This window comes from Gopherus flavomarginatus, chromosome 10, assembly GCF_025201925.1.
Source record: "Gopherus flavomarginatus isolate rGopFla2 chromosome 10, rGopFla2.mat.asm, whole genome shotgun sequence".
Lineage (NCBI taxonomy): Eukaryota > Metazoa > Chordata > Testudines > Testudinidae > Gopherus > Gopherus flavomarginatus.
Genome location: NC_066626.1, coordinates 32,113,066 through 32,135,828, shown reverse-complemented (window position 1 = coordinate 32,135,828; position 22,763 = coordinate 32,113,066).

Below are 22,763 nucleotides of genomic sequence, written 5' to 3'. Positions count from 1 at the left end.
TCTCGCGTTCCCCGAACCACCCAGCAAACCTCAGGGAAGGAGACCTGCTTGCTCGGGGTTCGGGGAACGCGAGAGCAAACCGGGGAAGGAGACCAGCTTGATTACCAGAGGCTTCCTCAGGTATGCTGGGATACCTGCTTATTCCACGGAGGTCAAGAAAAGCGCTGGTAAGTGTCTACACTTGATTACCAGCACTGGATCACCAGCGCTGGATCCTCTACACCCGAGACAAAACGGGAGTACGGCCAGCGCTGCAAACAGGGAGTTGCAGCGCTGGTGATGCCCTGCAGATGTGTACACCTCCTAAGTTGCAGCGCTGTAACCCCCTCACCAGCGCTGCAACTTTGTGATGTAGACAAGCCCTCAGTGAGGATCAAAAGTCAATTGTTTTTAGCTGTTACAACTATGGCCAGTAAATAAAAGAAATCAGGCATTTACAAATCATTTTTTTTATTACAAACCAGAAGTAAATAGCCTTGCCAACCCAGAGGCAGTGTTTTGTTGAGGAACGACTGATTAAAGAGTTTTGTATAGCTTTCAGGTGGTAACTATATTTTGATTTTTTGCATATTAGTTATTTTGATTTTTACAAGGCATTACTTCATGGAACACTGGGTTAGCAACATAAGGGTGGGACATATTAAAGTTCAGTAAGAGTGAAATGTGGTTGTGTTCAGTATGTAATGACAGAACAAAAATGTAAACTCAAAGGAGAGGTAGAAATTAAGATGGGCCACAGGAATATTACTAGGAGCAATGAGATAAAACAGAACAAAGGAAACATTTAAGCTGAACATCAGGAACATTTTCCTAACACTGAGATCTGTTACATTGCAGAAAAGTCTCCATAGAGAAGCGACTGCAGTTTGACTTAAATTGAATTGGCCAAAGCTCTTGAGAAAATACTGTAGTGTAGATTTGAAGATCCAAGATTTTTTTTTAAATAACTCTAATATCTGGGGGGAGGGAGGAAAAGAATAACCCCACAATAGTCTCAGTTTTCAAACTGCATGTCTGCAGCAATAGGAACACATCAGGTTACCTGCAAGATTTTGCACTTATGCACACAAATTGGGTGGCTGTGCTCCCCATATGCACATGTAAAATACACAATTTCCACACACAGATGTAGGTTTTGCAAGTAACCCAATGAATGCTTTAGTTTTCTAAATGTGGATTTGAATTGCCAAGAGTGTAGTCTGCTTCATCTCAATAATTACCTGTTTCGTACGTCATAAAGCCTGACTACAATCAAAAATACAATAGGAATATGAGACTGGGCCGAATTTGTCCTGACATAGCTTGGAAATTCTGTTTAGAATTTACTTGAAATGAATGACTAACTACTATATTAGATATGTTACAGTATTGCCTATATTCACAAGACTTCCCTTGAGATGTGCCCACAGCTCCCATTAAGTTAATACGGACTTTGCATTATCCAGCATTCCTTCTGTTCTAATTTCTATGGCAGTATTTTCATAAAAAAATAAATACCAAACAAGTGAAGCAGGAGCTGCAGTAAAATCTTTTACAATGAAATCTTTCTAAATGGAATTTTTATTGTACAAGAGGTGGATTTTACTGAAGTAGTAATTAAAAAGGCCATAAACTACATGCTAGGTCCAAATGTTCCCTGTAAGAAAAATGAGTTGCGTTCCTGTCCCAGTTAAGGTTCAAGAACGTTATAGTTAATGAAAAAGTAATTTCAAGTAAAATTGCTAAAAATGTCAGGAAAAAAGCTAGCATGACATTAGTATCCTCAAGAGAAGAGAGTCCTCCAACATGAGTTGTTTTACTTTGGCTGAGTTACATTGACCCTAAGGGACAGTTTTCTTCTAATTGCACCTAATGAGCTGGTTAGAAAATCAGTTCCCTCACTTTCACATAAATTATCTCTTGTGGAAATAGAAATCTGAAGGGGAAATTATATAAACCAGATCCTATTTTAAACTATCTGTTGTACATCTACTGAGATACCAGAAAAATAGCATTTTCATTTTGGAAAGGTTTACATTATATGAGAGGCCTGCTAATTTTACACTATACAGGTAACTAATGAATAATGCCTGGATGTGCACTAAGGATGGGGTGGAAGAAATGACATATAAATGCCCTGATATGCCTAGATAGGAGAGATGGTTCATATGGTCCTGATACTACAGTATCTGAGTATTGCAGACATTCATGAATTTTACCTCAACATCTCTGTGAAGTTATGGGGTTTATTTTTATCTCTACCTTGCAAAAGTGATACAAAGACAAACAACCATATCCTCAGCTGGTGCAAATTTGCTTTGCTGTATTGAGGCCAATGGCTCTGCTTTGATTTGCATCAGCTGAGGCTCTGGCCCAGCAGGATTAAGGGCCAGATCCACACTAAAGACTCCCATTGATTTCAATGGGCTTTGAAGTAACCCTTATTGACTTTCCTGTAAGACTTTGGGTTACTTTTATCAGAGCCAGGAACGAAGCCCAGATCGTTTTGGTCTTGCATTAATATCTTAAACCCAAGACACCCTAGCACCCTCCTTTGCATGGCCCACAAAGGTCAGGCACAATTATAGTCTTTGCTATCAAGGGATGCGCAGCAACCAAAAGGATGTGGGGCAAAGGCCTAGTTCCCCCTGGTCACCATGACCTGGAGTAAAACTACAGCATAGGTGAGGAGCAGACTACACCCTAAAAGAGGTACAGAAGTGGATACTCTCCTACTGCCCTCCAGGTGAATTAAGACAGCGCTTGTTTCTCCTGAGGCCAAAAGTTCATGGGGCAGAGCAGTTTCTTGCCACCTTTTGCTACAGGCTGTGCCCAATAGACATGACCAACCCTTAGTGTGTTACATCAATTTAATTCACTGCTTTTGGGTGGGATCTCCATTTGGATCTGGGTCAATGTTACGCTGAGCTCTTCTTTCCTTGAAATAAACAGCACTACCTTTAGAACATTATTCTAATGTAACTGGAAGCATCCCTTCCAGGTCCAAGTTAATAGCTTTTTATGAAAAGTATTTAACACAGTAAGCACAGAGACATGAGGAAATCTGGAGCAGCCTGATAACTGGCTACATTTATAAGACAACAAGCCTGTTGTGACTTAGCAAAATTTGATTGGCACATGAAGTCTAATCAGCACTAATTGTCTAATACTCTATGTTAAATTACAGTGAAGCTGTAGTGTAGTGAGATGCAACATCCACTAAAATATCAAAATTTATGATAAGAGCCTTTATGGCAAATGTCACTTTAATTCATGATAGGACACTTGCCTATCACTTCTTTAATTTTGATGGTTTTGAGTTGATTCACACATTCAAATTACTTTTTATGTCTGCCCTGTTGATTGCTCTGATTCTTCAAGAAAATGGTGTGAGAATGAAACCTCAGCTGCAAAACAAACTCAGTTAATGGCAAAAAAAATAATAAAAATAAAATCAAATCCACTAAAGAGCACAGTGCACATTTTGAAAGTGGGAGAGAGTTTCATGCATATTACTAAACTCAATACTAATTCAATAAAAATGAACTAGATTATGATCTGAAGTTACACTACTGTACCTGGGATTAAAATTATAGTAGTTAATCATCATGCTTTATGGTATAAATTATGAAGAAACGCTTCCAAACATGAAATCGATGTAGTGTTGAGTCTGCAGACAGCTTGAATGTAACAGCTGGGTTGGACAAGTACTGCCCACCAACTCCACTTCCTACAGGGAAACAGAGGCCCCTGAACACTACACAGGAAACCTCTGCACTCCTAGCTGATAGATCTGCCATTGTTTATTTGCACAGATCTGAATCCCCTGTGCAGAGAATATATAGTGATCCCCACTGCTACCAATGCCATTAAGCTGTAATGGGCTTTGTGAGAAAAGCACACAAGTGCTCTAAACCAGGCCACTTGACTAAGTTCTGTCTCTTCCTCAGAATTTACAAGCTCCTTTGTGTAAAGCGCTCATCTGTATACTGAGAAACTTTGCTCAGTGGAGGGTCAGCATTTAATCCCCAAAGAGGTGTGAACTAACTCTTCCCATTCTCAATTGAGGTTAACTCTGAAACACAACGATGTGAGCTAAACATCAAAATAGTTAATCATTTCACTGCTGATCATTTTAGCAGAATCATTCCACTCCAGACATTGTGGGAAGTGTTTAAATATACAGTGCCTCAATGATCTAACCCTGTTCAAATAATTTGTTATATCCCCTCCACAATTTTTTTCCACTCATCTCAAAAATTGACTTTTAGTGATTTTACTCAAACATTACATGGACACTCAGAAACATAGATTCACCATTAGGTAGAAATCAAACTTGGAAAAATCTCACTCCCAAAGAACTTGTTTTGGAAAATGCAGGGGCGGCGCCAGGCACCAGCACGCCAAACGCATGCCTGCGGCAGCAAACCACAGGAGGTGCTCTGCTGGTAGCCGCGAGGGCGGCAGGCAGGTTGCCTTCGGCGGCATGCCTGTGGAGGGTCCGCTGGTCCCGCGGCTTCAGCGGACCTCCAGCAGGCGTGCCGCCAAAACTGTGGGACCGGGGACCTCCCGCAGGCAAGACGCCGAAGGCAGCCTACTTGCCATGCTTGGGACGGCAAAATACCTAGAGCCATCCCTGGGAAAGTGAAACAAGACATTATACAATAAGTTGGGTTTTTTAGCTTTTACTTTAGTGGCCACCAGGAACACACTATATTTAGTGTTTTGAAATATGCCATTTTTTACCAATAACTTGTATCTTATCAAATTTATTACTGCAGTTACTGAATCTAGTAAATTTTAATACATTCTTCCATTGTGCTAAATGGCTTTACATAAGAGGTCTATTATAATGAGAAACTCAGCTATTATTTTTTATATTAAATTGTCATAGAACGCGTAGCTGGAAATTATTCTTTACTCTACATATAAAATATAGGGAGTGCAATAATGGATGTGCAGGGACAGTCATCAGCTTCCTTATGAACAACAATTTAAAAAAACCTTAACTAAAGAGTTCTAATTTTCTTGTCTGTTTCTGCAGAACTACTTTATTTTAATATCATATTGAAGAGGTCTGGATGAATATTCAGGGAATTGGTGAAAAGCTTTGGAACCTTATATGTCTTGGTGGTGGTTCAAATCCAGTTCAGTAGTCACTGAAAAAAACATTACTATTGCATGGCTGTTCTGTGGGCTACATGAAATAAGCTAGTGGTTTCAGTCTAATTCTGAGCAGACACGTGTTTATATTAACATAGCTACCACTACAGTGGCAGTGTTTGGTGCTCTTTTTAGTAAGAGAAGATATATGGAGATTGAATTCCTGTCTTACTTCTTAAGCTGGCTATGCAAATTGGTGCAGAAATGTGGGGGAACTTGTGTAGCTGTGTCATTGTTCTTGTCCTACAGCTAAATAGACGGGGAAAAGCAGAAGCCAATCACTCTGTCACCATTCGTCAGCACATAGACATATGAAATATGTACTAATTAAGCTCCACGATATGGAGCTATTCAGCCTGTGGAGCCTTCAAGTTTGGTTATCTGCAGGAGTGAACTTGCAAGTTATTTGAATTGCAGATGTTAAATCAGTGGCGCTTACAAATTCTAACCGCTCCAATCAAAGGCTTAAGATGTCCTCAACTAGATGCTACTGTTGGTATAATCTATTAGAACTCTGTACTACCTTAAATCATGTTTTTCATTTAGTAAGTTAGTATACATCTAAAGCTATATATTTCATTACTGGATGCCAGGTGAGAAGCCTCATACAGATATGCCAAATCAAGAAAAATTGACCTCAGAGAATAAATGCAGTCATTAAACATCATAATAGATTCTTCTGCAGAGCTATTATATCCTTGTCTCCAACCAAGAGTGCCCTTCTTAAGGAGATAAAGAATTTACAGCTATAAGATACAAGATATTTATGGAAAATTGAAGACTTGAGAGGCTATATTGATTAAAGTGTTGGAGAAAGAGCAGACAGCATGTATATTCAATAGCCAATGAATCCAAAGGCACAACAGATGTTGTTGAGTTGAACAGCATTTGAAAAGCACTGCATTAACAGGCTTGTTACTGTTGTAATGAGGTCTTGTACTGTTTTAAGCAGAGTTATTCAGTAATATTCCCCAGAGCAGCATAAGTGGGCAGAACTCCACTGATTTAAACTAGTGGTGAGTGTTACGCTGTACCTCAAAGCAACACCCTGAAACCCCCATATTAACCACTGCCATATAATGATATGTTTCATACAAGGTATGCCTTACAAGGTATCATTTTAAAAGTTTTGCTCTGTTGAACATTAATATCCTGTTGGATTGTATGTGTTATCATTGTATGGGAAGTTATGAAGTCCATCCACTTTCTTTTGTAGAAGTGGCAGACTAGGTAATAAACTTACACTGGTCAGGCTTCTGACCAGGGCACAACTGTGCAGCCCTGGGGTCCTAGGCTGGGGTGCTGGGGGAATTGGCTAGAGTCTCTCCATTGTTGGCTCATGAGTAGCTAGGAGAAGCATTCGTGTAACTCAGATGGGTATGTCCCTGCCTGTGGATGTCTGTGTAAGAGGAGTACCTACCAGAGGTTTGCAGCTTATCACAACATCACAGTGTGAGAAGGTGCACAGGTTGGTAAGACAGAGGGCTCAGGGGTACCCCAATTCTAGGTTGCATTCCAGGAAATCCATGACAGTGAGATTGGGGCATGTCTTATTTGGCACCAGGAAGTAATCACATATGAGGATACATGCTTCATCTCATAGCTTGCAAGGAGATGAACCTCTGTTCAGAGGATGTGATCAGTGTCACCATGAATAATGATTCTGACCTCATAACACTGGAAATCTGGAGTTGGTCCTGATTTGCATGCTGTAACTGGTTTTAGAATCTGGTTTTACAGCTGGGGAATGAGTCTGGCCCATCTGCTGCAGAATGAAAGTTTGCAAGAATTTTTTTCATTGATTAGGATATGTAGGTGAATGAATGGCATACACAGGGATGGATTTAAGCAGCAGACCTCAACTTATTATTTTAACAAAAGGAAGGGGTGTTGTATGCTCACCACCCTCACTCCCCCCACTCTCACATGCGAGGAATTTAACTGGGTCCATCATGTAACCAAAAAACTCTGACAACTTCACAATTTACATTTTTCATAGCCCTCCAACAAACTCACCTCATGTGCATGTCTGACCAAACCAGTCTTGTTTGCGGCCTCAATTCCACACCCCAATGAATCCTAATTCTCAAGTATATTCCAGTGCAAGTCCCAAGATAATTTTCACCAGGACAACTGCTTGGTGTCGATGGACCATCAGTGAGTGCAGAAGCAGCACCAGCTGATCCTATAACACACCCCCTTCCACCACACCATCAAAGGCAGATGGCTTCAGCCCTGAAACTCAGTTGTGATCCACCTGGCTGCCCGTTTTTGGGCCTAGGCATAACAGAAAGTGTCCACAGATACAGACACTGCCCTTCCTAGGTCTTCTGCAATCACAACTTACATGGTTAGTTCGACCTCTGGCATGCCCAGCAATCCATCTGTAGGGCAGCTAGCCCTGTGTATGAACAGAGTCCAGATGCTGGTTCTGGTTGGCTAAAAAGGGCTTTGATGGAACAAATATTATTCATCTGCACATGACTTTGGCTCCCCCCCACTTTCCTGCTAGATCAGTTTTTGAATATCTCAATTTCAGTGGCATTGCTCTTTGCATACACTACTGTTCCCTGCTGCTTGTAGCACAAGCTCATGTGCCCTAAAAGCACACCACACACACACACACACCCATCACAAAGTGGTGGTGGGGACAGGGAAGGGAGCATGAGAGCCAGTCAACTTACCCATTTCCCCCACCTCACACCCATCCAGGCCAACAGGAAGTAGAGGACCTCAGAAGAAAGAGGAGCCCAGCTCTTGCCTTAACAAGCATACACTGTCCACCTCCCACTTCCCTGACAGGCACCATGTCTCATCATTACTGGTCCAATCAATAACTCCTTCCTTCAAGGAAAAGATTTAATATACTTCTACCACACAAAGAGAGTCACAGAACCCCTTTCTCTTTCTAAGTGCCTATCAAATAAATGAATTTATGATTATATCCATTTATACTTCAGTCTATTTCTTTACAGCTACTCCACATTTAATATGGATTTTTTAAAAAAATTAAGCACACATCACACGTACAGCTTACTTCTAACAACTAATAAACCATCTAAGTTGCCTCATATAGCTGAACTTGGTGCTCAAAGGTCTGATGATCACAATTCTGAAAGGGTGCATTTATCAGAGCTGCTTGAATGCTTTATTGTACAGTAGACATACAAAGAAAATGAAATATTAGCCATTCAGAAGCTGGAATTGATTATCTTGAAGCATAATTATGCTTTTAAAAAGAGAGAGAATTTGGAAAACATACCTTGACTTCTGTTTTTTAATTGCAGAGGGGCATGTAACTAATAATGAGAGAAGTTGCTTTAAAAGTTAACACATTTTCATTCTAGTACTGCTAATAAAATAGTATTATTCACAGAATCAGATGTCCCTTTCCAGCACAGTACATCTATGGTATTAATTATTGAAGATTGTCGGTACTGGTTACACAACAGGTCTAACAGTTCAGGAGAAAATACATACATGCGCACACACACACACACACACACTTCACATTACCTAAGAAACAGGGACAAGAAGAAAGTCCACTTTCTGGAAGTTCCTTGCTAGTTCACCTCACTCCAACTCTCACCACAGACCAATCCTTGCCCCCAACTCGAGTGAGGAGGTGAGCACACAATACATAGGGATTCCCATATTCTCTACAGTAGCACCTGAGTGTAACCCTACACTGGAGAGAGGGGTAGCTCCTGCTAGAGTGGTATAATCCCACAAGATCAATGACTTCAAGTCATCAAAAGCAGTTTAGGAAGACTTGTGCCACAGTTACTTGGGAAACAGGAGATAGGATTCGTTCCTCCTTCACTCAGTCATTTTTGCAGGGTATGCATGTGTCTGTGGGGGTGGGAGGCGGAGAAGGCTCCCATTCTAGTCTCTAAAACAGGGCCACTGAGAAATGACAACTTCAGGCTTCACAGTCTTGCAAAATTCTCCCTGACTGATTGAAGTTTGGTCAGCTGTAGAATTAGTTCCACATCCGCTAACACTGAAGCATTAGGAAATACACAGGGCTCATCTCCTTGTGGCATTTTGCTGTGTTTATATACGGCAATCAAGCTATTTTTAAAAGTCCTTTAAATCCACTCCCTCAAAGCAGTTGTAGTTAGCAATACTACTACACACAAGTACTTTGCTGGATTGGGGACATTGTGGGGAAGAGAGCTGACCCAGTTTCCAACACTATTATCATTATCTTTCTGCAATATACGTCACGTTTCACTGAGTGGACAGGAGGGAGATATTTCTGTGTATGTTCAGTTTAGGGATCTCCTGTACCCAAAGATAGGAAAGAAATCAAGGTTTCTACGATATACCAAAATAAAACTCAGATATTGTAGCTGACTACATGAGAGAATTCTTTATTTTTATTTCAAAGGTAGGTACATTTATTTTCATTGCCACTGGGTATCTAAAAGGACATCTGGTGCATCCAAATGCCAGTGCAATCTGCCATGGCTCTTAGCAGAGACACATGAGCTGCCTCCTCCTGGGATGGCATGTGCTAAAGGGAAGCAAACATTTTCTAACTCATATTCTTTCCTATTCTGAATACAGCACACCAGTTTAGTACATCTAATAAGAGTTCACTTAAGTAGCCCATGGCAATTCTTCTGTGCCATTTAATACCTATTTTGTGCAGTTGAATAGTATGGTAAAAGCTTAGTAAAAGAAGATTGCAAAGAGGTTAATTTACTATGTGCACAGCTCTGAACATTTTTAATAAATAACTACCAGATCAGGAAAATACAAGAATTAAAGTGAATATATTCTTTTTAGGCCATGCTGATTGAATTTATTTTTCAATTTCCCCCCAGGAGTAGAATAGTTTTGTGTCCTCTTGCCTTCAGCTAGAAGCTAAACAGAATTTGAAATAAGTCTTTGTACAAGACCATTTTCCCTAGCACATCTCCCTCTGTTTAAAATGGTGGCATATGGATCCTTGTTAAAAGAGCAAAAGGTCTAGCGAAAAACAGCTGAATGACAGGCCAGACACAAATTACTAGGCATCAATTTTAGCACTACATCCTCGCGTCTGGTTTGTGGACATGCCAGTGTCTTAATCTGCAGATAACTAACTATCTGTCTGAAAGTCCTATCCAAACCTGTACCCCAAACAGGTCAAAGGCACAAAATATATTTCAGAACCTTATAACACTGACCAGAAATGATCATGTTCTACAACCAGCATCAATGGGGCAAGGCACTCTCCCTACTCACGTTCTACCAGTGAAATCCCCATGTGGAGAAAAATAAACTACTAAAATGAATGCACTTCTCAGAATCCTTTCCATTATGAATTCCTTCCCTATCTATATTCCTCACTTTTATTTTACCCCAAAAATCTAAAACCAGAATCTCCTTACCCAGATTACTGCTCCTTGTCAAAACAGGTGGTTTTAGATTTACTAATTTTAAACTTTGCCATCAGGCAATAATTCTTAGCCAAGCAATGCAGTGACTCATTCCCTCATGCTGTAGAGTCCTGGCTTGGCTCCAGCTGGAAGCAGAATTGGTTGCTCCTTTACCCTTTTTTCAATTGACTGTACTTGGATTACTACTAATTCCCTAAAGAACAATCACCAACTACTGTGGCAGCCAGAAATACTTAGTGTATGATGTCTACTAAATTCAAAAATATCCCCTTCTATATGCCAAGACCTTTACCTGGGGTACCTCAAAACTCTGTATAGCAGACAAGCCCATCATTTAGCCAGACTAGATTAAGGAAGGGATTTTGACCATGAGTCAATTAATTGAAATGATACCTTCCTCCCTTTTATGATATTTGAAGAACATGCCATCTCCCAGCTGTTTAGTCCTGACCCAGCCGAGTTGCTTTATTTTCTCCAAATATTACACACGATGCCAAGACCAATGGCAACACTATAGGCATACTTGGCCAGAAAATTTGAATTAAACAGAGTGCCTAAAAAAGGAATGAGAGGAGGAACTAGACCAATTGTTCTGTGTTAACCAATGGAAACAAATTTTAGCTAGCACTCTGAACTGTTCCTTGGACCTCTTATTAAGATTAATCCAGCAGAAAAATCATATGGCCACCTCTCTGACTGCTCAAAACAGGTGCCACTAAGTCAGACTAATGTTGGTCCAACATTAACCCATATGCTCTGGGAGTGCTCCTACACCCATATGTTTTGGGTAGAACTAAACTGCAGAGTTAATATTTTTCTTATAAAACTGTTACAAACTAAACATCTATTTTCAAACCAAATTGATGTTAACTGGACTCTGAATAAAGCTAAAAAAAAGCTTTGGCTAAGCAGAGCACTAATAATTAGTAGAAGACTAGTACTACAAAAATGGAAATCCAAAAATGACCAACAATTCAAGACTTGAGCATAGACATCATAAACTTGACCACTCTAGGAAGAACTCTATATTGTAAAAGAAAAAATGTCAGATATCGGATACTTTCCTGAAAGCATCTGAATTATCCTATTACTTCCCCTCCTTTCTATCCACTTCCTTTCCTTTCCATCTCTATCCCTCTCCTCTGAACTTAGCTTTATCTTACTTAAATATTTTTCTTTAACTAGTTGGATTTATTATAAACAAATTTTGTTTTTAAATTGTGTAATACAAGTAAGTCAATATATAGAATAAAATGTTTCAAGTATAGCTAAAGTTTGGTAGCAAATGGTATATTATAAGGATTTTATGTATAGTTAACTTTGTTTTAAATTAACACAAGTTAATAGAAAAAAAATCCCAGGCATTCTACTTCTGGGACATTTCTACATGATCCCTTAAGCTTTGCTTTAAATATACATAATGAATGTTATCTTGTAAACCTTATTCACTAAATGTGCGCATTGACTTTCATGGGATCATTTTGCAAGAAATGTCTACAGGAGCTGGTCTCTAGTTAAAGAGGTCGTGTTTACCTTACTGTCAGTATTTCCTACTGTATACTTTTTCAAAGAGCTGAATAATTTTATGCCAAATATACCGATTGTGATTTATCAAATGTCATGCTTCAGGGTTTAAACTGATGTTTTGAAGGAATCAGGAAGGATTTTCCCACCATGTACAGCATTACATAACTTATTAGATGAATTTGGTTATGCTATTTTAATTTCTTTAGCTTTCTCTGAAGCATCTAGTTTGGGCCACAGCAAGACTGATGAACTAACTATCCGAATCATGATTGCAAATCTAGCAACATTATATGCACTGAAAAAGACACACATGAAATCCATATAACTAATGGTGCAACACTTTATACGATCACTAATGAAAAATAAGAAGCTGAAGCAATGCCTGTCTGCACACATTACTTTCCTCCATCCCATATTCAACTGCCGAATATGCCTTTTATAGCCTTAAAGTGATGCTCCAGGACAGTCCCTCAAGACTGATAAAAGTGACCTGAAAGCTGAGAATCAGCAGTGGTGTAAAATCTTCTAGTGGAAGTTTTCCATCAGAAAACACTGACTTGAATGAAATGTCCTCAGGAACATACACCTTCTAATAAAAAATGTTCACAGGAAATTATTGAATTGTTTCATTTTCATAAGGTCAAAAGATTACAACATAACAAAAGTCAAAACAATAAAAAAAAGGAATTTTTCAGACTATTTCATTTCTGGAAAAATTCTGAGATTTTGACTTCATCCTGATTCTGGATGAAACCATATTTTAAAACCTTGGAATTTCTATCCTGGGGAAATTCCATTTTTCAACCTGCTCTACTGAGAGCTCACTCTGGTATGCACGAAAGGGGTTGCGGCAGGGAAATAATGAGGTGAGGGGTGGCAGGACTGAAATTCAGAGAACTTCACTAATCTCTGATAAACACAATCCTCTCCAGAGGACTCTTCTAGCTGATAAAACACAGCAGTTCTGTGAATGCTCTAATTTGCATCAAGGATCTGTTCAAGCCCCAAGTTTCCCCCAGGTATGGGAGCAGTGGCAAAGGTGTTTTACAGCTACCTTTGCCTCCTCCACTATCTGCACTGAGCATAAGTTTAGCATCACTGAAGACTGCGCCCTAAGGGTCTAGTGCCAATAGAATTCTAAGCAAGGGAACACATTGCTACAAAACATCTGCAAGGAGTTAAAAAAACCACAAAGCCAAAAAACACAAGCTCAGCCTTGTTACAAGAGATTCTCAGGGAAAGGAAGAACAAAGAACTAGCATTATGAATCAATACAGAAGTCAATAGTACATGTATACCTCTAGGGAGTTACTGAAATACATTAGGTGGGGCTTTTTATTTTTTTTTTAAATGACTAGGATTTATGTTGTGTAACCAGAAACAAACACTGACTTTAAATGATTCTGTGCAAGTTAAAGTAAATATTTTTAAAGGAATCTGGAAAGAACATTGTTTACTATTACCCTGTTCAGGGTGCAAAAATGTCTGCATTAGTCAAATTGCAGGACTGATTTCTGGCACCAGGGAACATAAGGTTATAAGAGTTGTAGGAATCATATTCCTGTAATGAAACACGTATAACGAACATCAGCAAAACTGCAAGGAAAGTGTCTAGTCCAGCTTTCACGGCAGAGTATCAGACTCCGTAATGAGATATTCATGGACTCTTTTTAGAGCTTGAAAGTTTATATATTATGCACAGTACAAGTGAAGAATGCTGTTGACAGACCATGAACACCAAATTGTAGCATTGCAAATGAAGAGCATGCATATGTTACTCAGTCACAGAATTATTTTTGGCACAGTCAAGCAGGCTATCAGTTGTTGCTTGGGAGAGGTCCAGAACAACAATGTCGTCTTAACTGGTACAGACCCTGGAGGAAGTTAAGTAATTGTCCCAGTTATCAAACACTCAGAGGAATACTTCGTGCAAGGAGATTTTTGTTTCATGAATTGCTTTGAAGATTAGAAATATGAAAACGAGGTCAACCTTACAATTTGCAGGGATCCAAGCAGAGATGGCGTATGCAGGGAATCTGTGGACTGGCAAGAAAATAGCAAACCTGAGTAGTAGCCTCAAGAAATTGCTTGCATTTCAACCATCTGTTACGTACAGGTGTGGATACATTACCCGCAATTGATCCTCCCTCATAGGCCACCATGGTTCACTGAGCTTCTGTTTTACAATTTTTATCCATCCCATTTCGTTAGCCACAGGTTAAGAATCAGGATCTTCTGTCATTTGAGTGAGAAATTTATTTCGTTCTAGCACATTCTTCACAAAACCTTGGCCAGAGAATCTCTGCTCAGTTGCAGATTTCAATGTTTCCTGCTGCAAAGAGCTGTTGTTGAGTAGATTGAGTATCTGGAACAACCTTTACAGCTTCATAGAAATACAGCCAAAGGCAAAACAATACCAGCGCCACTAACTGTCAGGCAAGAGTGCTGAAAGCACGGGGGAAGGCTGCACTACTACATGTGAATAGGGCCCATGTCCCAAGCAGTTAGTGAAAGCCAGCAGACAATTCCAGTGGCTACTAAGGACAGGTCCTAAAAATCAATTGTCTGATTTATACTCATGGAACTTGTCACCTCAACTCACCAGTTGTCCCACCTCTAACCCCCTTTGACATGAGAGCCATTATCTTATCAAGCCACTAACCAACTGCATCAATAACTCATCTTATTTATCTTTTCCACTCTGACATCAGTCCTGGTTTTGGCATGGAGATGGAGCTAGTGGCAGATATCTTCAGGACTGGCAGAAGTCAAAATATCTATGTGAGAGATCTTAGAGCTATCAGCAGCTTTCAACACTTGATCATCTGCTGTGGACATTCTTGCAGGAATCAGCAAAGCTGGAGAGAGTCAGGTGCAGCTTGCTCCTTGCTCACTGTCAGAGAGATCACACTGGTGGTGACAGGAAACTCCTTTTCTTTCTTGGAGGTTTCTGCAGATCTCAAACTGATTAGATTATTTAATGTATAATTCAAGGCTGCTGATGTTATGTGATGATACAGGCTACAGTGCCATCAATATGATGACAATACTCCGCATATTGTTTCTCTAGCATGGACAGTGTGACCATCCTGCTGTCCAAAGACCTGGAGTAAATAAGGACCTGCTCATTCTCAGCTTTGATAAGAGCAGAAGATGGAAGCATCTAGAGGAAGTAGTAGGAAATTTCACTTCACCTCACATTAATGGGTCTGCCCTGCAATTGTTAAGGTGGTCCAAATTGCAGAATCCTTATTATGGACTTGTAACAGGGTTCGCTCACCTCTCATGAGCGCCCCCTTGGCCAAGTGTGTGTGCCTGTACTCTGTTTGTCCCTGCTCCAGGATAGAGCAGTGCTCCAGGGCTCCCTCCCTGGTGACAATATCTTCACCCTCTTGGGCTTTTTAGCTGTAGGTCTCCAGCTGGACCACTGCTCTGCCTCAATGTCCAGGCCACTTTCCCCTAGTGTATAATGGATGGTGGGAGAGGGGATCCAGGCCCATCCCCTATTCCAGGTCCCAGCCCAGGGACCCTGTAGATAGTAGTCATCTGCTATGCCCCTTGAACTATGTCACATGGCTTCTCTAATTTCCTTAGCCACTTCCCCGTGGCCCCCCTGCCATCTTTTCCCTTATCTCAGGGCCTTGTTCTAATGGAGTCCCAGCAACCAGATGAGGAGTCCTTCTCACTCTCCCTGCCTTCTGGAAGCACTCCCTGGTCTGAGGTTCTGCAGCTCCACCAGCCATCCACACTCCCCTGCACCAGCAGGGAACTGTACTCCTTCTGGTCCTGAAACTCTCTTATACCAGGCTGTTGGGCCCTGACTGGCTGTGTCCCACACAGCTACTCTAGGCAGCTTGGAGGACCTTTCTAAGGGGCAGCGTGTGGCAGCGGCCTCCAGCAGGGGGCCTGAGAGGGTCTGGTATACCCCATCACAGGACTCCATTACTGATGGATGCCCAAATAGCAGCAGTGGCCAGAAATATATTTTGACTTCAGCTGGTCAGAAGACTACTCTCTCTCTCTCTTTCTCAATTATAGATCTAGGCACAAATAGGCATGCTTCTCTCATATTAAGACTGACTTACTGCTGTACTCTGGGTGAGATTTAGGGCCCACTGAAAGCAATGGCAATATTTCTATTGACCTAGGGTCAGACTTTCTCTTATTATATCTTGACCTGAGCTAGACCACCACTGGCAAACTACAGGTGGTTCAGCAACATATCTACTAGGTGTTGTAACTAATGAAGGGAAAGAATTCTATGGTCTGGACTTATCTGAGTTGTCTTTTCTGGACTTACAATCTTGGAATTTCACACTACATTGGCTATCTCTCCAATTCCCAATGCTGTTTAAGGACCTAGCAATAATCTTCAACACCTATACAGACTAAAATTCAGTTATCTCAAAAGAGATAGATATCCTAGAGAGAGCTGTGGAGAGAGCTTTCTTCACAACAGCTGCATTCTCTAAGTCTGAATCAACATCTGGCAACAGGTTAAGCTTCAACCTAATTTGTCTGATTTATCAGTCATATTAAAGTAGTGATGTATTGTGATATAAACAAAAGGCCTCCCAAAAGGAAATGTATATCAGTTAACCCCTGTTAACTTCTGTAAGCTGGCTTGCAGGCATGCCACCTGAACAGAATTGTTAGAACTCATGATGCCGATAGTGCTCACAGTCACTGAACATTTTGCATAGAAAGTGTTTATGAATGGCACCAGACTGACAGCGCTACAAAATTCAGGGGGATTTTCAACTTCCATCAATGAATGTGTATGTAAAATTCGGGGCAGCATATGTCAGCCTGCACAAAATGCTATTTATGCTTCCTCATTGAACATTTGGCTCTAAATGTTGTTGTATTCACAGACCAAGCTCAGCACATACTTTGCCAGCTTAAGGTTTTTCAAACTATGCCACCAAAAGTGTCCAAGTCTGTTAGAAGATCTGGTCATCTCTAGGTGTCAGAGGAAAATTCAGTCTCCATTCTCACTTCATGGAGAAGTCACATCCCTCAAAGCCAAGGAAAATAAGTTTGATGTGGGGAAGAACTACCTGGGGGGTTGGGAATGAATCTTTCCCCTCTAGGTGGAGGAAGAACATGGAGAAGCCTTGCATCACCCGGCAGCGGCTAACAGTGGTAGTAATGGCTGTGGCTTGCTGTGCTCTCAGGTATAGGTCATTCAGTTTGTGGATGGAATCCACAGTTGATATCCCATCCCCAGCTTGACTTCATAATATCCCCCCTCATTGCTTCAGCAAGAAATGCCTCAACAGAATTCCAAGGCACACAGGCAGAGGCAGATGTAGGGTTTATGGGGCCCCTGGGCCACAGCAAGTGGGGGCCCCTCCCCACTCCTTCTGCCTGCAGTCCCTGCTGGTGCTCCTGCTGAGGAAATGAGGTTGAGGTTTGGGTGCTTGCCCTGCTCTGCACACCCGGTACTCCTGCTAGGGAGCAGGACTGGGGCAGAGAGGTGCCCATTTTTCCAGGGCACCCCAATTGTCCAGGCCCCCTGGGCACAGGCCATTGGCTCAATGGCTAATCCACCATTGCACACAGGTGCCAAATGGAGCTGGACCACAAATGGAATAAATTTATTGTCGATCTGTTTTGCCAAAAATATGTGCCTTATTTCAACCAGCTCTACTGTCAGTGTCCCCCCTGCAGAGTTTCTGTGCAACTTGCCATCTCATTTAGTGGGATCTTGAAAGTTATACTGCTTGTTGGGTTTTCTGGAGGGGAACAGTTGACCTCATAGTGGTTTTTTTCTCTGATAAAATTTCCCTAAAGGCTGTGGAAATTATGGATTAGATTCACATTCTGATCATCCTGAAACAAATCTGCAACTAAACCATCTGAACGCAATCAGGGTCACAGAAAGGAGGGAAGGAGAAGTTTTGATCACTTGAATGGAATCACCTACAACTTCCCTGTCCTTGACCCTGTGGATTCCTTTCTGTGCAGTTTGGGAAGAGGCAGCATAGGGTCAGTAAAGGGATGACTAGGGGATCATTAAAAATGGTTTCTTCCAAAATCCTGCAGAAGAGCCAGTGGGAAGTAAATGCATTCACCCTCTTGCAGCCCCTCCATGCTATGGAAGCCTATACAGTATTAAAAAGGTCCAATGCTATCAAGGAGACCCACAGGGTGCCCTGTAACCAGCACAGAGTCTCAATACTGTGGGCACTGGCTTCCTATGGATCCCAAAGGAGTTTGGAACAGAACTGCTGCCCCTCATCCTGATGGTAGGATTCAAGGAAAAATCTGCAAGGGGCTTCTTGTAGAATTTTCCAACTTTCAGACCCAAGGAACATTTCCAAGAAAGGGGCTGATCTGAGCCCTGATGAGCAATTAAGATGATTGTTATTCACTATTTAAAACATACACATTGTTACATTCTGTCCTTCAATTCACATCAATAAATGCCAAAATCTCAAAGGGATTTATATTTATATGAGCAAGCAGGAAGTGTTCCATGGTTAAGAGCAACTGCTTATTGTGCCAAATCTTAAAAGAAATTCAGTGCTATTGTTTATTTCTACATCCACTTCCCAAGATCCAAGTTAAACTACTCATTTCTGCAATAGCCAATAAAAAGGTACAACAGAAACTGCCATTGAATTCTTGTAATGGTCTATTTCACTAACATTGTTAATTATTAATTTCTAATTAATAGATTCAGTGTAATAAAAAAGAAACACATCTTTTGTAACCGACGATGAAATTCACCTCCCTCTTTAAAGAGACAAATCAAACAGGAAGCCGCAGCCAGCACATCCCTCGGCCCGCACCGCTTCCCACTGCCCCAATTGGCCTGGGATGGCGAACCGCGGGCAGTGGGAGCTGCAATCGGCCTAACCTGCCTATGTGGCAGGTAAACAAACTGGCCCAGCCCACCAGAGCACTTACCCTGGCGAGCCGCGTGCCAGAGGTTGCCAACCCCTGCCATAGTCTGTCCTACATTCCTTGTGCACCCGCTGAAGTCAATGGTATATTGGGGCATACAAGAAATTGGGGACCGTGCCCTCATTTCTTTTGGGACTTATTCTGAAATCACTCCATATGAAACCCACAGGACTCCTCAGTCCTTTATTTGTATTTGTTCTAATTTTCCTCATTGTGCTCCTCAGAAAATAGCATATCCAGGCACTGTAGACTATATTTTGCTACACTTAGGCTTTCAAAATCCTTTCTTAAAAGTATTCCAAGTTCTAAAGAACAAGGTCTGCCATGAACAGCTTTCACTGAAATAATGGAAGCTATATGTTGGTAACTAATGGCAGAATAGGAGAGAGTGTGTGTGTGAGAGAGACATTCCAGTGTAAAAATACGGTGTTCCCAAAGTCCTGTAATTTATAATATTGTACCAGGTATAATGAAACCTATCTGAATTGATTCACAGATAAATATGCTCACTGATTTAAAATACATCCTCCTTTTCATTTTGGAATATTGGGTTGGTATTCCAATGGGTTTTGTAGATAAATCATAATCTTTCCATATGACATTTTTAATAGAGAGAAGATTGGAAGTGTGAACTGGGTACAAAGAAAAATAAGACGGTGTTATCCATCAAACTTCAAGTTAGAAATTGGGAAGGTTAGTACATAAAGTACTTGAGATTCATCTTCATGACCTTAGGTGAACTTCAGCATAAGCCTTTTTTACTACAACTTTGAGAGCTCAGAAAAATCCTCCAGGCAAAGTACCTTATAAAAATAAATCCCACTGTCCCAACCTTCCTTTCTAATGGACTGCAGCATGTTGCCCTCTTGTATTTGTTCCCTCTCTACTGACTCTGAATTTTCTGAAAATTACTGGAGTCTCCCAGGCAGTTCAGATAGCTGCAAGCCATAGGAGAGTTTCATTAAATGTCAATTATACTGAATCAGAAATGGGCACATGTGTGACAAGATTTTAAAATATATAGCTCTCACTGTACTACCTATGTCTCCTGACACTGAATCCCAAGATTATGTTTTTTCTTTTGTGTAAACAGAATTTTAGTGCCTGTGAAAAATCACTAAAGGACCAGATACTGGTGGATATCATTCAGTACGAGGTCTACCTTATGACTAGTCCCATTGAAATCAATGGGCACAGTTGGCAAGTAAGGTATTACTCAGCAATCATGGGGAAGGATTTCAGGATCTGGTCCTGAACTAACAGAACTGGAAATTAAAGTCTTTTGTTGATGGACAAAAGAGTTACTGGACAGCAATGGTCCAATGCTCTCTTTACTGTCCATCAGCCATATTATGAAAGGATCTATTCTAGAGCTAAGGGGGTAGTTCAATCTTTTTGGGCAGTCAATCTTTCTATACAAAAAATGTAGAAATACTGCCAATTAGGAGGCAATTTATGGGTTGTGGACCTTGTTCACTGGAAACTGTGTGGCAAAGAGGGCAGAATTATTATTACATTGTAGGTACAAATATGGCCAGTTTTTCAGATGATGTAAATAAGCACATCTACATTGCCATCCACGGAACTATGATGATTTTTATCGGTTGAAGATTTAGCTACTAAAATAAAGTCCCTGCTCAGAGGATATTACAATCTAATGTATATAGATAATACTATGGACAAAACTATCACGAAGGCTCTGTGTCTATCTAGTGCGGTAACAAGAGAGGGAGAAAGGTGATGAAAGAACTTTGTTTTGATTTTGCATGCTAATTTTGGATTACAGTCCTTTGCTGTGTCATATCACCTTAACTTCTGAGTATCTTTGTGCTTTTGAGGCAGAAGATTTAGGTGGGGTTTTCATTCATTTAATAATCCTGCCATGGGGCAAGTGTCGGTTCTTCAGCTCCTCCCACCCTAGCTCCCTTCCCTAAAATCTCAGGAGAACTGTGTGATCAGCATTCTAGGGTTATCTGCAGCCTCACTGGGAGTGTGTCCTGCTTTTGCCACTATGCATCTCAGTTGGATTTTCTGGCCAAATTTGCTTCCCCTGCACATCACATAGCAGAGAGGGTTAGATGACCCATCACACTCTTTTTTCTCTGGCACAGAATTCTGCCCTGATCCTGGTTTTCACTTGAGTTCATGGGAATTTATTCACTAAAAAGCAATTGAACTCTAGTGATTCTTCCAACTGGCTGCTGCTTTTGTCAGTTTCAGATGACTGCTGCAGCATAGTGGTAGGGTGCTAGGAAGGATGTTAGCTTCAGGTTCTTCCACACTCAGATGAAGCAATCAGATAAATTCAGTATGCAGGAGCAAGTCAGGCCAGACACAAGCTTAATACATGAACAGTGTACTCAGAAGATAGAGCTTGTATGCTTGGGGGAGTTTGTTCAGAAGTGTGCAAATCTCAGACAAACATCTTACAGCAACTTTACCTCAATGGTGCATAATATGAATCTTGGGAACAAGTTTAACCATGTAGCTAGAGGGACTTCCCATTATGAACAGGAAACCTCAGGCTGATGAGCAGTCCAGCAATTCGGCAGGAAAACCAGCACAATAGGGCCCAATCCTGTTTGAGTTCTATTGCAGTGTAAATAAATATGTAAAAATAATGCAAGCAAAGCCATTTCAAAAACAGCTTCCAAGAGAACAAAGTATTAGGAATTCTACAGAAATGGTAAAAATATATTAAGAGAAATTATACATGCAGATATGGAGGTGAACGGGATATGGAGAAAAGGAAAGGAGGCATAGGGCATAATTCTGTAGCGCAACTTCACTGAACTTCAATGAGAGTAGTACCTAGACCATAGAACTGGATCTATAACAAGCCATGGCCATGCCTCTCAAAAGTAGTTGCTGATTTTGGTTGCCCAGGGGTGGATATCTTCATCATCTGGACCCATGGGAAGGAGACTCTGGAAAAATTCCACCACGATTTCAACAGCTTCCACCCCACCATCAATCTATAAGGGAGGTCCACTTTCTAGACACCATGGTGCAAATAAGTGATGGTCCCATTAACACCACCCTATACCGAAAACCTACCGACTGCTATGCCTACCTTTATGCCTCCAGTTTCCATCCTGGGCACACCACACAATCCATTATCTACAGCCAAGCACTGAGGTACAACCGCATCTGCTCTAACCCCTCAGACAGAGATCAACGCCTACAAAATCTCCACCAAGCATTCTCAAAACTACAATACCCACATGAGGAAATAAGGAAACAGATCAACAGAGCCAGACGTGTACCCAGAAGCCTCCTACTGCAAGACAAACCCAAGAAAGAAACCAACAGGAATCCACTGGCCATCACATACAGTCCTCAGCTAAAACCCCTCCAACGCATCATCAGGGATCTACAACCCATCCTGGACAATGATCCCACACTTTCACAGGCCAGTCCTTGCCCACAGACAACCTGCCAACCTGAAGCATATTCTCACCAGTAACTGCACACCGCACCATAGTAGCTCTAACTCAGGAACCAATCCATGCAACAAACCCTCGACGCCAACTCTGCCCACATATCTACATCAGTGACACCATCACAGGACCTAACCAGATCAGCCACACCATCACCGGTTCATTCACCTGCATGTCCACCAATGTAATGTACGCCATCATATGCCAGCAATGCCCCTCTGCTATGTACATCGGCCAAACTGGACAGTCTCTATGGAAAAGGATAAATGGACACAAATCAGATATTAGGAATGGCAATATACAAAAACCTGTAGGAGAACACTTCAACCTCCCTGGCCACACAATAGCAGAT